Raw genomic sequence first — 18,947 nt, 5'->3', positions numbered from 1 at the left:
TCACAAGCTGTTGTTGTTAAATTATACTTTGAGTAGTAAGTTATACCAGCTTTATCTTATTACATTTGTTCATTCAAGTGATGCTTTTTTCTGGTGAAAATGTTAGTCACTCAATCATGTCTGACTGTTCGCAACCCCATGGACTGTAGGCCCATGGACTGTATTCCACCCCTCTGTCAGTGGAATTCTCCAGGCAAGATTACTGTAGTGGGTTGCCATGTTGCCATTCCTTTCTCCAGCGGATCTTCCAGACCCAAGGATTAAACTCAGGTCTCCTGCATTGCAGGCAGATTCTTTACCATCTGAGCCACCAGGGACTCCCTTTACTGGTGATTCTGCTGTTAAATTTAATAATAACAAAAATCACAAATAAAAACCCTTAATTTATGTTACAAACCAATTTAAGATAAACCCACAAATCACTCTCAATGAGCAGGAATGAATTCTACCTACTGGGCTCAAAATAAAAGATTCCACATTCTTTTCCTATAATGACTTATGGTAAATGTAAGTAAGTGAGTTTTAACGAGTTACTCAGTGACTTACAACCAAGGTGATGTATAGAAATTATATATCAACACTCTTCTCAATGATTAAATATTAACTTAACTATTAACCAACAAACTGAGAAAGAATATGCTAGAATAACAAATGATTCTCTATACCATTTGAGCATATACCACTCTTCCTATTTAATCTATTTTAGAGAATAGAACTTGCCTGTTACTGAATCCAAAATAGTTCATTAAATCAAAGTCATTTTTTTGATTATTTGATATTTTGAATAGATCTATCAAAATTTTTTTAAAGTTCTCTTTTGAGTTCTACATGAATGGATAACTTTGGAAGCTTATTTAGAAACTCTATACCTTTTAAAATTGTTTACATGGTAAGTTGGAATAGTGAGTTGCTTATGAAATTTTCAATGTCTTTTAGCTGATAGACTAAAATTTTAAGATCTGGTTCAGAGGATCAAAGCTTTTTATTTTAAGGAACTCTTGTCTATCAGGCTTTATCCATTTAAGACTTTGAAAAGATATAAACATGAAAGAATTTGACATGATTTTGATAGATTTTATTTTCCATATTATGTTTCTCAAATCCAGAGCTCATAAATAATCATAGATACTTTCCAAACAATGCCATCATGAAAGTATATTCTGATTATTACAGAAGTAAGTGTATAATAAAATTGTTTCCCAATGTCATAGAAGATTGACTATCCTGAGTACATAAGGCTTTGCTATATCAAAGTTTTCATTTGAATGCCCGTTTTGCTATGATGTATTTCATATGCATTGATTGATAGAGGCTTTAAAACCTCTCAGACTGTCTTGATGACTCCAGTTATGCATAAGGTCTGCAGGCCAAGATTTGCAGACATGAACTAAATTCTTGAGGTCACCTAATCTAGTTAGTCATTTGATGCAGGTTTCTTATCAGCTGTTTCCTCCAAAATATAAATGAATAGCCTGACCAAGTAGCCTGTGTACTAGGCTTGAATTTCAGATCTGGCTGTTTAATTTCCGCTGCTATTTTGGGTAAAGCACATGGTCTCCCTGCACTTCATATCCCGATATATAAAATATAAGTAATATTTACTAGGATCGGTATAACATTTCAAAACAATGTAATATGATGAAGCATAGTAAACAAAGGTTATATTACGTGGAAACTTACAAAAAAATGAAGGGCAAGAATGTCTTTGCTTGTCTCCCAATATCTGAATTACAGATACAGAGATAGATACAGATATATTTAATATGAAACATAAATTATATGCCAATTGTGACTTGAGGTATTTAAATCTCTGCATGTGAATTTGCTTTTAAAAATTATGTATGCATAGTCTTTTTACATTTCTTGAAGCCAATCACTTTTTATTTAGATGAAATTTCTTCTCTGCTATTCTTGGAATTAAATTCAGTTTACTGAAACATGTCAGAAATGTTGTAGGGCTACACTTCACATTACATTTTCAGAAGCCACTTTTATTCTGACAAACAACAAGATTGGGAAAATGATAAAATGACTTCTTTGTGCAGTTAGGGTTACTGTGAGAGACTACTGGCCCATCTTTGCTTTTACTTTACTTTGAGGTCTTGAAAAGCTACTGTATTGTTCTGGGTCTCAGACCCCATCTGTGAAATGGGCCAATAACCCAAAATAATCATTCAGTTCAGTTCAGTCTCTCAGTCGTGTCTGCCTCTTTGTGACCCCATGGACTGCAGCACGCCAGGCTTCCCTGTCCATCACCAACACCCAGAGCTTGCTCAAACTCATGTCCATTGAGTCAGTGATACCATCCAACCATCTCAACCTCTGTCGTCCCCTTCTCCTCCTGCCTTCAATCTTTCCCAGTATCAGGGTATTTTCCAATGAGTCAGTCTTTGCATCAGGGGGGCAAAGTATTGGAACTTCAGCATTAGTCCTGTCAGTGAATATCCAGGGTTGATTTTGCTTATGATTAACTGGTTTGATGTCTGGCTCTAGATGAGTGATCACACCATCATGATTATCTGGGTCCTGAAGATCTTTTTTGTACAGTGATAGTTGGACTGTGAAGAAGGCTGAGCACCAAAGAATTGATGCTTTTGAACTGTGGTGTTGGAGAAGACTCTTGAGAGTCCCTTGGACTGTAAGGAGATCCAACCAGTCCATTCTGAAGGAGATCAGCCCTGGGATTTCTTTGGAGGGAATGATGCTAAAGCTGAAACTCCAGAACTTTGGCCACCTCATGTGAAGAGTTGACTCATTGGAAAAGACTCTGATGCTGGGAGGGATTGGGGGCAGGAGGAGAAGGGGATGACAGAGGATGAGATGGCTGGATGGCATCACTGACTCAATGGATGTGAGTCTGAGTGAACTCCGGGAGTTGGTGATGGATAGGGAGGCCTGGCATGCTGCGATTCATGGGGTCGCAAAGAGTCAGACACGATTGAGCGACTGAACTGAACTGAACTGAACTGGTTTGATCTCCTTGCAGTCCAAGGGACTCTCAAAACTCTTCTCCAACAACACAGTTCAAAAACATCAATTCTTCGGCACTCAGTTTTCTTTATGTTCTAACTCTCATATCCATGCATGACTACTGGAAAAACCATAGCCTTGACTAGACAGACCTTTGTCGCCAAAGTAATGTCTCTGCTTTTAATATGCTGTCTAGGTTGGTCATAGCTTTTCTTCCAAGGAGCAAGCATCTTTTAATTTCATGGCTACAGTGACCATCTGCAGTGATTTTGGAGCCTAAGAAAATAAAGTCTGTCACATGTCAAAATAATCATATCTGAGATTATATACATTACATGCACACATGCTCAGTTGCATCACATTCTTTGTGACTTCATGGACTGTGGCTTACCTGCCAGGCTTTTCTTTCCATGAAATTTTCCAGGGAAGAATACTGGAGTGGGTTGTCATTTCCTTTTCCAGGGGCTCTTTTCAACCCGGGGATCGAACCTGCATCTCCTGTGTCTCCAGCATTGGCAGGCAGATTCTTTACCACTGCACTGCCTGGGAAGCCCACATGCTCTTTATTCAAGTTCAAATAAAAATTTCCAACATCCTCTTCTGTGGAATTTCTTCAAACTATAGAAATTCCATATCCAATATTAAGTTCTCACAGTTATAGCATCTGAAGCTATTCATAGAGCAAAAAATGCCAATAAAGCTAAATATTACTAGGTTTTTATTTGAGAAATAAAATTTATAGATTTTCAGTAAATTATGATGGAAGACACTGTTAGCTATCAACTTTAGAGCATTTTACCACTCTCCTTCTTTCCTTTTTAAAATAAACCCTTGGTTTTATCAAGAATCTAATCTGTTACATATATTTCAGGAAAATCTGGCTTCTCCAACTTTTGCTAACAATCTTAACTAGTTTATTTAGATATTGATTCTATATTCTTTGACTGGAATTGATTTAGACAGGTCCTTGTGACATAATTCTTGCCAATGACACATTGGAAGATTTGTGCATGGTGGCCTCTGGAAAAGATTTCTTCTTTTTTCAAAAGAACTGAGAAAGAGAATTCCCTCCTGGTCATAGGGTTTTGTTGTGTAAAGAAGTGAAACTGGATTTGAGGCAGCCATCTTGTCACCATGAGGATAGTATCAGATAGGATCCAGTAAGGAATCAGAAATCACAATGATCATTTCAATATAGAGGACTTAGTGTAAGAAGAATAATTAATCATGAATTTGGGAACTGAAAAGGCTGAAAAAAAAATCTAAGGAAAGAACGTGAAGGTGTCATGAGAGTGCTAACTGTTGGGAAGTATCTGGTACTCTTATAGTTGAGGGGACAGAGGGAAAGGTCCAACAAATATTATTCTGCCTCCTGAGGAGGGAACGCCAGCTGATGGGCTCTCCGCCTCAGAGGGTGAAAGGAGACTGGCTGAGGGACTGAAGGAGCACATCCAAGCTGCAGTCATCTGGGGGTACTAGGAGGAAGGGCTGTTGCTTGTGGGAAGAGTTACTGTGTGGATGGGCTTTCCTTGTGGCTCAGCTGGTAAAGAATCTGCCTGCAACGCAGGAGACCTGGGTTTGATCCATGGGTTGGGAAGATCCCCTGGAGAAGGGAACAGCTACCCACTCCAGTATTGTGGTCTAGAGAATTCATGTACTGTATAGCCCATGAGGGTCACAAAGAGTTGGACAGGACTGAGCGACTTTCACTTTCACTTACCTGACAAGAAGGAAACTGAGAGGAGCCATCCACTTCTCTGCCTCTGTTCAGCCTCCCTCTTATGCTCCCTACTGGCAGAGCCTAACAGGGAGCCACCAAGCACTGGGAAATGGGCTTTGCAGATCCCAGCCCCAGCATCACAGGGTACAAGCATGTATGCATCTTCAGCATATGCATCTGAAGCTGATAGACTACTGCCCAGTGGCCAGCACCTGTTCAAGTCTGTGGACAAAATCATCATTATGATGGTAGGAGAGTGGGAAAAGACAACACTGAGCTCCTAAATTAGCCAACTCTGAAAACCCTTGATAGTGTGCTTTATACATGTATCATAAACTCATTATTGTTTAAGCCCACTGAATCAGAGCTTTTTTTCCTCATACCTAAAGTATCCAAATTGGCAAATATACAGGTCCACAGTCACTCTGAAACACTGACCATAGCAGTAAAAATCACATAATCAGTGACTACAATTCTAAAGTTAAACAATTTTTTAGTGTGTCTAGATTTATGTATTACTTACATGCATCATTATTTACATGATAGTATTATTCAAAAAAGAATTATTTGCAAGAATATATGCACAATTATATTCTCAGTATCATTTTAACAGCATAATATGAAAAGTTTTAAAAATTGTTTTTGAAGACTATTTACATAAAAATGGGATTCATATTGTTGAAACTGAGTTGTCTTTCAGTTCTCTAAATAACGGTCTCTCTCTATCACACACAAACACACACACACATACACACACACACACACACACACACGTTAAACCCAGCCACCCCTAAAGAACTACTAGGATCAATCTACATCATCTTTTAAGTAGAGATTAATTGTGAATGACAGAATTGCAGATGGTTATTTCAATTTTCTCTCAGATTCTGAATTGTCTTTTTCCCCCTTCAGGGAACACATATTCCTTTTGCAACTATGACAAAAGGTGTTGTAATACTTGTTCCTTTAGAACATTTTTTTAAGTGGTATCTTCTCATATGGATTTTCCCTGATGTATTACCTAAAATTGTAATCTAGAGATGTTAAGCTTCCCTTTTTCTACTGTTCATTTAGCACTTAACATTATCTACCATATTATGCATCATATTTATTTAGCATATTTATTGTTTGCTTCCCTTACACTTCATGAGAGGCAGGATTATTTCCTGTTTTGTTCATCATTGTGTTTCCAGCACCTACAATGGTTCTGATATGTACTGTAGCATAAGGTCAATAAATATGTGTTGAAAAAGGAATTAATTTGCTAAATAAATATCTGTGGTATATGAGTAACATTAAGGCTACTATGCTAAGGCTATTATGCTAAGTGAGCAAACAGTAAAGGAAATAAAGTATCATTCTCATGCGTAAGAGATTAAAAGTCAGAACTTTCTCATGAGATTAGCAAAATCAAATAAAATACTACGCTCGGAGGCTTCTTTCCAGTCAATCTGATAGCCATCTAGAAAAACCAATGTCTTTGTTAATGACTCTCAGGTTACAGTTTTTTGCAAAAGCTGAGAACCTTCATGATTTTGGGTAACGGTTTGAGGGTGGTCACCTTTTGAAGGGAGACTTAATATTCAGTGCAGAGGGAGACAATTTATCTTTACAGAGAAGACAAATATGCTTTTTTTTTCTTGATGCTGTGGAAAACCAAGTCTAAGAAAAGCCAGCTTTTAAATGTTTGGCCAGTTCTTGCATTTCTGGTTATGCTTGCATAGAGACTAAAGGGTGGTTGCCTTGTAGCAATTCCTACAAAAACTGGCTGGGGCCCAGCTGCTGCTGAGGTCCACTGCCACCTGCCAGGAGAGCGAAACGGCAGTTCTTTCATCCCCTTTCTTCTGCTGCGTGTTTGCTTTGGACTTTTGGACCACGCTCATTAATGAGTGTTAACAAGGCCTTTTAAAAGGAGCAAGTAGTAAGGGGAAAAATAACAAGAAAACGAAGACGTCAAACCCAAAACAGGAATGGAGTAGAAAGCAAAACAGAAAGGAGCAATTCAAAGGTTTTCAAGTGATTATATTTAAATATGGAAGTATATCATGATCTAGTTCCTTACCAAACCATGGAAATAGCATCTTCCAAAAGGCCATCATTTCCTTTAAGCTAAATTTCTCCAGAGAGCAAGTTACTGCAAGTGAAGTCACATCAAAATAAACATCATTCTAAACCAGATTCAATTACTGTGTATTAGATTTATCCCAGGTTTTAGGATCATTGAGATGTCTGGACCACCAAAATCCTTGTTAATTTTACTCCCTTAAAAATAAGCAGTTTTTATGTCTGAAGTACTTGATGCTGATGAATAAAAAATTAGATGTAACCAAGCACTTGGTTTATGTAGATTTCATTTGAATAAACTTACTTAAAAAAAAACACAAGTGTTCTTTTAGTTTATTGGAATACTACCTAGTATCCTGAATAATTATTTACTCAATGATAGTTGAGTGCTTTGAAAGAATTTATACAGCTATGTAAGTACCTAAATTTAACCTAGAAAGAAATTGGTATGCCAAACGCAATAATGGCAATGATGAAATTGTTTTACTTTTATTTAATACTCTCTTATTGGGGTAAAGAGAAAAGTTAGAAAACATGCAGTATTTTTTGGTTAAGAGGGTATCTATTAGCTAAGATGTCTCAGATTGCCAATAAAAATCTGTATTTCTTCTTGACATTAAGCATATCACCAACTTTTTAAAGTAGTAGGACCTAGTTTTAGTGGTAGAATTTCACAACTTTTGAATAATGAACTACCAAATACCCACCAAGAACCGGAAAGAAAAATGTAATCCCACACCATTTTACTCAGTAATAACGTTTTAAATAATTTGAGCAATACAATTTTTTGTAAAATATTTTCTTATGCTTTCATTTCCATTTCCACTTGTCCTGTAGATTTTAAAAATTATATATCTAGTAAGTTCTAGGTGTTGTCATAGGCAACAGGACAAGAGATAAATAGAACATGACCCTTCCCATTAGTGAAAATCAATCTATTGGAGGAGATATATCAAATTATTAGATTTTGCATAGAAGTTGTGTATGTTTATTTTTTTAATTTAAATTTATTTATTTTAATTAAAGGCTAATTACTTTACAATATTGTATTGGTTTTACCATACATCAACATGAATCCGCCACAGGTGTACATGTGTTCCCAATCCTGAACCCCCCTCTCACCTCCCTCCCCGTACCATCCCTCTGGGTCATCCCAGTGCACCAGCCCCCAGCTTCCTGTATCCTGCATTGAACCTGGACTGGCGATTCGTTTCTTATATGATATTATACATGTTTCAATGCCATTCTCCCAAATCATCCCCCCACTCCCTCTCCCACAGAGTCCAAAAGACTGTTCTATACATCTGTGTCTCTTTTGCTGTCTCGCATACAGGGTTGTCATTACCATCTTTCTAAATTCCATATATATACATTAGTATACTGTATTGGTGTTTTTCTTTCTGTCTTACTTCACTCTGTATAATAGGCTCCAGTTTCATCCACCTCATTAGAACTGATTCAAATGTATTCTTTTTAATGGCTGAGTAATATTCCATTGTGTATATGTACCACAGCTTTCTTATCCATTCATCTGCTGATGGACATCTAGGTTGCTTCTATGTCCTGGCTATTATAAACAGTGCTGTGATGAATATTGGGGTACATGTGTCTCTTTCAATTCTGGTTTCCTCGGTGTGTATGCCCAGCAGTGGGATTGCTGGGTCATATGTGTAGAAGTTTAATGATCGAGATAGACAAGCTCTAGAGTAGCAATACTCTATAGAATGTTGATCTACATATGTAAGTTTAATTTTCTATTAGCCATGTGAAAAGGTGAGAATGAACATTTGAAATTGATTTTAATGAGATATATAACCTAACACATGCAAAATATTTTCGTTTCTATATATAATCAATACACAAAAAGATTAATAAGGTATTTTAAGTTCCTTTTCTCTATTAAATCTTTGAAGTCTGGCATGTGTTTTACACTTCTGCAGTTCATCTCAATTTGGACCAGCCAAAATTCAAGTGCTTTTTAGCAGTGTGTCACTAGGGGCTACCATATTGGACTGAGCAGGTCTAGATTAATAAAAGGACTGATTATTCATACTAGAGAAAATCAGGGATACCTTACTGAGCAGACTTCAGAAGCCAAGCCTTGAGAAGCAGAATAGTGTGAAGAGGTTCAAATCATACCTTATAGGTAGAGTGAAGGACTAGCTAGAGAAGTGGATGGAGACACCAACCAAGGACCAGACTTTTGAAGAGTTCTCCTACATAACTCCCCTCCAATGACTTCTCTGCCCTATAAAAATCTCAGTGACTTGATCGTATTAGAAAAAACACTTAATTAAATTTCTTTTTTGGGCCAGAAAAAAAAAAAAGTCATCAAGGAGTAAACATCAGTCTTAAGAAAAAAGCTCATATGTCTTCATCCTGAGCCTGTTGCTGAAAACACCAGCTCAGTCTTTCACCTTCCTGGATGTTTCTTACTGTGAAAGGCTATTTTGCAAATGACTGGGAAACCTACAGGATTAGCTCATGCTTTTCTTGGCCTCTTGAGATTTTGCTCTTCAGATGCTCACAGTGCATGTTTGAATCCTAAGCTGGCAGAAGATGGTAAAATATTTGGATTCAACCAAAGGAACAGGAGAAAAAGTGTTGAGAAATGTTTTGTGTCTTTAGTTTCTTTTCACATGACGCTCTTTCACACATTCACTTGTTAGGGCCAGCGATTCCTAACATTGCAGCCACAACCACAGACTTCTGACCTTTACTTAACAGAGAATATTTATTTAAATATAGACTCTTGGGCAGGGACAGAATGCCCTAGAGGGAAGTCATTCATTTTTCCTTGGGGTAACCTACCCCTTGTACTTTTCCAATTGAGGAAACACAGCTCAATAGTCTATGATCCCTTAAGCTGTATCCAGGAATATTTGCTGAGTTTGTTTTGTGGTTATTTTTTTGGTTTTGTTTCCGTTTAATTTAAAAAGAAAAAATGAGTGTCAAATCAAGTAATTCCTCCTTTAAGAAAAACAATTTCCCCCCATTAAATGAACGTGAGGAAATATCACATGAAAAGTAACCTACATCTTTTATGTTCATTTTATTTCTTTCTATCCTTTCTTTGCATTTTGGATCTAAGTTTGAAATATATGTGTGTGTTTATGTATACAAAATATGTTAGCCCTGACGGTAAAGAATCTGCCTGTAATGCTGGAGACCGGGTTCAATCCCTGGGTTGGGAAGATCCCCCGGAGAAGGAAATGGTAACCCACCCCAGTATTCTTGTCTGGAGAATTCCATGGATAGAGGAGTCTGGCAGGCTACAGTCTATGGTATTGAAAAGAATCTGACACTCCAGTTCAGTTCAGTTCAGTCGCTCAGTGGTGTCTGACTCTGCGACCTCAGGGACTGCAGCAGGCCAGACCTCCCTGGCCATCACCACTCCCAGAGCTTGCTCATGTCCTTCACTTCAGTGATGCCATCCAACCATCTCATTCTCTGTTGTCCCCCCTTCTCCTCCTGCCTTCAGTCTTTCCCAGCATCAGGGTCTTTTCCAGTGAGTCATCTCCTCGCATCAGGTAGCCAAAGTATTGGAGCTTCACCTTCAGCATCAGTCCTTCCAATGAATAGTCAGGACTGATTTCCTTTAGGATTGTCAGGTTTGATCTCTTTGCAGTACAAATTCAGGTATTATTTATTCTCACTTGAGCTGCTGCAGTGGCCTCTGGTCTCTGCTCCCAAATACATTCCCTGGGGTTCCATGCAAAGTGAAAAATACAGTTCCTACTGTTAAGCTTTTTAATGCCTCCCTATTGCCTATGAGCACAAATTCTTTCACGTTTCATATGACCTTGTCTCTATTTCTTTAGCCATGCATTTTACAGCTTCCCGTTACACATCACAGGACTCGGTTTCTTGCTTGTGGTTAACTTGTTCTCATTCACATTCCATGAGCTTTGTTGTTTCTCCTAACATAACCCTGGCCAGCCTTGGCTCTGTAACAACATCTATTGCACTGTGTTGTCATCATCTGTGTATGTGTTTTTCGAAAGCGTAAGTTTCTTGAAGACATGTCTTATTTGATTTTATGTCTCCAGCACTTAACTGAGTCCTTAGCACAAACTGCGTTTTGAATAATAAAGCCTCGTATTCTGGGTTGGTAAATTCATGAGCAAGTGGCTTTTGAAACCCTTTCAAATTATAAAAAGGGATTAGTTTAAATGTTCTGGGGGATTTAATAATTCATGAGAACTTTGGCCTAATGCATTGCTTGGGGGATATGGGAAAATTAAATAGAAGTATTAGGTTTTATGATAAAGCAGGAAGTTGCCCTGACTACCTGGAAAGCATGTGAGCTTTTGGTGAAAGAAATACATAAACATTTTTTCAATAACATATGCTTGTCCAGAACTTCTGTGTCTTTGAATTATACAGGCTGTGTTCTTTTCTCTTTGTCCTTAATTCTCTTTTTCCTTTCTTCCTTCTTTCTCCATGGCCCCTTCTCTCTCTGTCACTCTCTTTCTTTTTTCCTTCTAAAATAATATGGTTAAAAGTTACCGTAAGTCACTGTTGTCAGCAGCTTGTTTTGGGTGATTTCAGGCATAGGAATCTGTTTTTAAAAGATCCACTTACACTCTTTCTCTCCCTTCCCTTGGCCTCACCCCTGATTTAACCTAACTGTGACCTGAACAGTTCTCAGCTACAGCTCTGCCTGCATCCTCTGCTTATGCTATTTTTGCTGATATGTGTTAGTTTGGCAAGTAAGACTCAATGCTGCTAGTTCATTTGGAGAGGTCTAAGATGTCCTACCGTCTATGGGGTCGCACAGAGTCGGACACGACTGAAGCGACTTAGCAGCAGCAGCAAGGTGACCTAGCAACTTTAACCACTTACATACAATTCCTGAAGCAATTTATTCCTGATGATGAGTTTTCTTCAACATTAATTTACATAGAGAAGAAAGAACAAGAGATTGGTCACTAGCTGAAATTTTGTACAAGAATCACTGTCTCTTACTTACTGCCCATGTGGGAAGGGTGAGTACTAAGAGCTTACACAGAAAGAACTAATACTGTGATGGCTTTTGTGATGAGTCAACTTGACTGGGCTCCAGTTCCCAGTTATTCCATCAAACACGAATCTAGGTATTGCAGTGAAGGTAATTTGAGCATGCAATTAAAGCTTCTAATAAAGTGTCTATAAGTAAACAGAATTATCCTGGATAATCTGAATGGGACTGAGTCAATCAGCTGTAAAACCTTAAAAAAGATGGCTGAAATTTCTCCAAGACACACAGAAGAAATTCTTGTATGCAACAACTTAGACCTCTTCCCATGGAGTTCCATGCTGCTTGCTATCTTCCTTCATATGGATGAAAATTTCAGCCTGTACCATGGTTCCAAAGCTTCCTAACCACCTGATCTAAGGATTTCAGATTTTGCTCGTCAGTTCCCACACCATCTATCTGTCTGTTTATCTATCTATCATCACCTATTTCTTGCATGCACACGTATATCCTCTACAGATTCTATGTCTTTGCTTATATTCTGACTTGTTTAGACAATTTTGGTAGTTGGCAGTGGTTGCTGCCATAACAAATAACTAAAAATGTGAGGGGGGCTTTGGAGTCAAATGGGCAGAGTCTGGAATACATTTGAGGAAAATTATGAAAGCATGGTGGAGTGTGCCTAAATTGTCTATCAAGAAAATGGGGATGTCAGTCCTACACTTGCAAGGAACTAGAAAAGTGTTAGTTACTCAGTTGTGTCTGACTCTTTGCAACCCCATGGACTGTAGCCTGCCAAGCTCCAGGCAATAATACTGGAGTGGGTTGCCATTCCCTTCTCCAGGGAATCTTTCCAACCTAGGGATAAAACCTGCATCTCCTGCATTGCAGGCAAATTCTTTACCATCTGAGCCACTGGGGAAGCAAAGAACTAGATGCTGCCACAAAAACCTAGATAAGCTCAGAAGCTCAGAAGACATTTTCCCACCAGAACCTCCAAATAAACGACCAAGTTGGCCAACACTTAAATTTTGATAGCCTTCCTTGAGTTCTGACATACAGGATTGTGAGAGTTTTTTAGTAGTGGCCAGTCACATCAAAAGCCTTGCAAAAGGAAGATTGAATAAAATAAACTATACTTCCCACTACTGCAGTTGACCCAAACTTCATGATTTTTCTCTTCTTACTATCCATTCTAGATTTTGTTATCCTCTGACAGCACTTCCGTTTGTCCAATTTGCTTGCCTATATCATTGACCAGGGAATCTAGGTAAGATCAGACAAATACAGAGGGCATGATCTCCATGCTGTGTACCTATATTGTACTTTTTTACATTTTTTTCTTTGAGTTATATGGAGGGACTTTACAATGACCCAACAGAGAAAGAAAATACTTGCCTCATGAGCCAGCTGAACATGTGGGTAAAAGCTACAAATGAATGGCTGTCACACTATTATGCAATGAATGTTTGTGTCATCCCCATCACCCTCAGTTCATATATTAAAGTTCTAATCCCCAAGTTGGTGATATTAGGAGGTGTGGCCTTTGACAGGTAATTAGGTTTAGATGAAGTCATGAGAGTAGAGCCCCGTCATGGGATTAATGCCCTTATAAGAAGAGGAAGTAATACGGATCTTACTCTCTGCCACGTGAGTGAAAAGTGAAAAGATGGCCATCTGGAAGACACGAAGGGGACTGTCACCATAAACCAAGTCTTCTGACACCTTGATCTTAGACTCCCCAGTTTCCATAGCTATAAGAAATGAATGTCTGTTGTTTAAGGCACCCAGGAAATGGTATTTTGTTATAGAGGCTTGAGCTGACTAAGACACATGCTTTAGGTTCATTGAACACAGGCTTCAGAGACAGTGATGTGGTGAAATCTTTCAATGGGCAGATCTTCATCCTTGGGTGAATTCCTGGTTACTGATTCCTTGTAGAACTGGGCTTTCCACCTTGCCCAAGTGGAGTTGGGCATTAAAGTGTATCTTTGCACTTGAGTCAGTGCAATTAGTGTATACTCTCATTAGTATACACTCTCCAGGGAAAGATTCCCTGGAGAAGGGAATGGCAACCCACTCCAGTATTATTGCCTGGAGCTTGGCAGGCTACAGTCCATGGGGTTGCAAAGAGTCAGACATTAGTATACACTCATTAGTATACACTCAATTAGTATAGAGTCAGACAAGTCAGTATACATTAAAGTGTATCTACACATGCCCTGGTGAATCCCCTGATATTTATACCTCTATTTTTTTTTAACAGCAGTCTAAATTTCTCACAATAATTGTGTTGATGATAATTGCAAGTACAATAACTCCTCCTCCCATGAAGAGCCCAAAATCCTCAAGTAGAATTAGTAATTTGAAAGTTTAAACCTTATTACTTTAAGCTGAATTCTTACTATTTCTCTTGGTAAAAGAGTCCCAAAAGTTTCTCCCATCCTTCACCTGGGATCTGTACTTCTAGTTCAGCAGAATCTAAAGCCACTGAGAAAAGAAAAGTAATTTTTTTCAATGAGTCCCTGAGAATGATGATGTGAGGAGCCACAATTCTTTTCACCTCTTGATTTCCAAGCCTATGTGCTCTATTTGGGTTATTGCACTGTGCCATGGCTGTGGACTCAAAGTACACACATTATCTTGAATAAAAATGTCCCAACCCTATAGATTGCCATAGGTAATCAAAATTTAGCTGTGCCTTTCAAATCCATTTCAATGCTCATCAGGTAAACAACTAGATGGTGATGAAGTATAAGCTACAAATTTTTAGTCTTGTGGCTGTGTGCTCAGGGTCACAGGTCTTTCCTGTAAATTTGATCCCTTGTTTCAAGGTAATATTTGCTGTTACTCAGAATTCATGCTTGCTTTTTTGTGCAGGCACTGTGAGCCTGATGCGCAAGTCCATGTATACAAAATATACCAATCCCTGTAAGGGAAAATAGCTTTCCTAAGTTCAGTGTTGAAGTACACAAATCTTTTGTGTCTCATGTCAATGCTTATAAAAGAGGGCTGCTTGGTCTCAGAGGTTTGTTTCAGTCTTCTCTTAACAGGCTGAACATTTAGCAGCAGTGAAGCTTGATCAAGTTTGGTGAAAAGGATTCTATTCCTGGGCCCATGTATACCCCTTCTATCACAGCTCCTTAGGGATGGGCCCATTGTGCAGACATTGCAGTGGCAGATGACAAAGGTTTTCTTCTACTGGGTGACTCATCCTGTGTACAGGTTTATTGACTGCCTTCCCGATTTTGCTGCCAAGCCATTAGGCATTGCTCAGGATTCCATTAACTTTGGCCACTTCTCTTTCAACACAAGCTTTATGACCATGAAAACTACTCAAACTTCTGACCATTGACATTTTCCCCTCTAATCAGTGTCTTTTATGGTCGTTTCTAAATAAAGTTGTATTTACTATAACAACTGTGCATTTTGACTCACAGCAACATGTTAAACCAATCCATACATAAATGAGAACCAGATTTTCTACTCTATCATCTAGTTGTAGGGAATTCTTCGCAAAGTCATAGATTTGACCAAAAGGACAAGAGTCAGGGAAAGAGACATAGGTGACTTGAGATCTTGGTCATCTATTTTGAATAATTTGTCCAAGCCCTTCAGAATTGGTTGGGCTAAATACCAAATTCATTATTTTGATAGATATTAACATGTTCAATCTAACATGATTTGGTGAATCAGACAATGACCAGCTCTTGATGGATGTCTCATATCACACCACCACTTGATATCACCTGTTCTGTTGCTCAGTATCTTGTTGGGTCTTGTATGACATAAGAAGCTGTTTTTCAAATGGTGACTTGTTCTTTGCTAAAGATGGTATGGTCTTGCTCTAATCCCTAGAGCAAGGTCGTTTTCTCTGTGGCTTGCCAGAGATGAGACCTCTTGTCCTAACTATCAAAATCCCCCTTGCCTCATGAAACTGGCTAAGTCATTTGAGTTAAGTAGAAGGGTTACTTGTAGCACAGCCTGAAACTACTGCAGAATCATCTTTCTCTGGGGCACACTCAGGACTGTGATCCCTCCGAGTCCTTCAAATACACTGATAAAATGATATTCTCAAGTACAGTATGCATTATTTCCAAAATCCAAAGAGGCCAGTTGATCTTATTGGTATCCCATTTTTCACCACCTGTGGTGGATTGAAGTACAACTGAAGAGCTAATGATTGGTTTTGTAGCTCTTCACAGGAAATTCATGAGATAAATATTAATTATAAGGATTAGTTTTTTTTTTTTTTAGTTTTTTTTTGGTTTGCTTTTTAAATTAAATTCATTTATTTTAATTAGAGGCTAATTACTTTACAATATTGTATTGGTTTTGCCATACATCAACATGAATCCACCACGGGTGTACACATGTTTCCAATCCTGAATCCCCTCTCACCTCCCTCCCCACACCATCCCTCTCGGTCATCCCAGTGCACCAGCCCCAAGCTTCCTGTATCCTGCATCGAACATGGACTGGTGATTCGTTTCTTATATGCTATTATACATGTTTCAATGCCATTCTCCCAAATCATCCCCCCCTCCCTCTCCCACAGAGTCCAAAAGACTGTTCTATACATCAGTGTCTCTTTGCTCTCTCGCATACAGGGTTATTGTTACCATCTTTCTAAATTCCATATATATGCATTAGCATACTGTATTGGTGTTTTTCTTTCTAGCTTACTTCACTCTGTATAATAGGCTCCAGTTTCATCCACCTCATTAGAACTGATTCAAATGTATTCTTTTTCATGGCTGAGTAATATTGCATTGTGTATATGTACCACAGCTTTCTTATCCATTCATCTGTTGATGGACATCTAGGTTGTTTCCATATCCTGGTTATTATAAACAGTGCTGCCATGAACATTGGGGTACACGTGTCTCTTTCAATTCGGGTTTCCTTGGTGTATATGCCCAGCAGTTGGATTGCTGGGTCATATGGCAGTTCTATTCCAGTTTTTAAAGGAATCTCCACACTGTTCTCCATATTGGCTGTACTAGTTTGCATTCCCACCAACAGTGTAAGAGGCTTCCCTTTGCTCCACACCCTCTCCAGCATTTATTGCTTGTAGACTTTTGGATCTCAGCCATTCTGACTGGCGTGAAATGGTACCTCATTGTGGTTTTGATTTGCATTTCTCTGATAATGAGTGATGTTGAGCATCTTTTCATGTGTTTGTTAGCCATCTGTATGTCTTCTTTGGAGAAATGTCTATTTAGTTCTTTGGCCCATTTTTTGATTGGGTCATTTATTTTTCTGGGTTGGCCCATTTATTTATTGGGTCTTTTATTTTTCTGGAATTGAGCTGCAGGAGTTGCTTGTATATTTTTGAGATTAATTCTTTGTCAGTTGCTTCATTTGCTATTATTTTCCCCCATTCTGAAGGCTGTCTTTCACCTTGCTTATAGTTTCCTTCGTTGTGCAGAAGCTTTTAATTTTAATTAGATCCCATTTGTTTATTTTTGCTTTTATTTCCAATATTCTGGGAGGTGGGTTTAGAGGTTCCTTCTGTGATTTATGTCGGAGAGTGTTTTGCCTATGTTCTCCTCTAAGAGTTTTATAGTTTCTGGTCTTATGTTTAGATCTTTAATCCATTTTGAGTTTATTTTTGTGTATGATGTTAGAAAGTGTTCTAGTTTTATTCTTTTACAAGTGGTTGACCAGTTTTCCCAGCACCACTTGTTAAAGAGATTGTCTTTTCTCCATTGTATATTCTTGCCACCTTTGTCAAAGATAAGGTATCCATAGGTGCGTGGGTTTACCTCTGGGCTTTCTATTTTGTTCCACTGATCTATATTTCTGTCTTTGTGCCAGTACCATACTGTCTTGATGACTGTGGCTTTTAGTAGAGCCTGAAGCCAGGCAGGTTGATTTCTCCAGTTCCATTCTTCTTTCTCAAGATTTCTTTGGATATTTGAGGTTTTTTGTATTTCCATACAAATTGTGAAATTATTTTTTTAGCTCTGTGAAAAATACCATTGGTAGCTTGATAGGTTGCATTGAATCTATAGATTGCTTTGGGTAGTATACTCATTTTCACTATATTGATTCTTCAGATCCATGAACATGATGTATTTCTCCATTTGTTAGTGTCTTCTTTGATTTATTTCACCAGTGTTTTATAGTTTTCTATATATAGGTCTTTAGTTTCTTTATGGTGAACTGCTTTACTGGCCATATATGCTCTGAAAGAAGAAAATAGGTTATCAAATGAAGTCACAGTATGAAAGCCACAACCTATCCTTTGTAGCATTTAAAAAGACTTACATCTTTAGCTGAAGAGCAGAGTGCATGGAAAACCAGGCTTGGGATTTAATTGTGTCAACTAAAAAAAGATGCACAACTTGAGAGTTCCAAATTAAGTTTCATTTGGGGCAAAATGAGGACTGCAGCCTGGGGAGCAGCAACTTAGACAGCTCTGAGAGATTGCTCCAAAGAGACAGTGGGGGAAAGTCAACATGTAAGGTTTTGGAGAAGACGGAGGATCTGATGTCACCATGAAGGGATTCAGTGCTTTGCTAGATATGAGAAGACACAAGGATTGAGATCATAAAGACTGTTCCTAAAAACATCCAACTATCTAAAGACCTGTCCCACAAGATTCTCTTCACAGAGTGCCTCGCTCCACCCTGTACTCTCCCAGAGGGTTTTGAAGGTCAACAGCTACGGTAGCAGAGGGCTCAATCTCCACAGAGACGGATGGAAAATACCCTTGATGTTCAGTCATTGGCAATGCTCTTGGCAAGTGCCAATTTTTAGTTGATAATAGTAAGAGTTAGAGTTAACTCTTTAGGAGAGTTATTAGGAATTATTAGAGTTATTTAGGTAGAGAATGCAATGGCACCCCACTCCAGTACTATTGCATGGAAAATCCCATGGATGGAGGAGCCTGGTAGGCTGCAGTCCATGGGGTCGCGAAGAGTCGGACATGACTAAGCGACTTCACTTTCACTTTTCATTTTCATGCATTGGAGAAGGAAATGGTAACCCACTCCAGTGTTCTTGCCTGGAGAATTCCAGGGATGGGGAACCTGGTGGGCTGCCATCTATGGGGTGGCACAAAGTCGGACACGACTGAAGCGACTTAGCAGCAGCAGCAGAGTTATTTAGGAGGCTAAATTCATATTCCCTGGAAAACTCTTCTATATTGAATTCTGGGCCCTGATAGCCGAGTACTAGAATACTGAGCTTGGGTGAACACATTTGGGAGAATGTACTTGAACCCTATGA

This window comes from Bos indicus x Bos taurus, chromosome 1 (assembly GCF_003369695.1).
Source record: "Bos indicus x Bos taurus breed Angus x Brahman F1 hybrid chromosome 1, Bos_hybrid_MaternalHap_v2.0, whole genome shotgun sequence".
In the NCBI taxonomy this organism is placed as follows: Eukaryota; Metazoa; Chordata; class Mammalia; order Artiodactyla; family Bovidae; genus Bos; species Bos indicus x Bos taurus.
Note: the sequence above shows the minus strand (reverse complement) of the source record.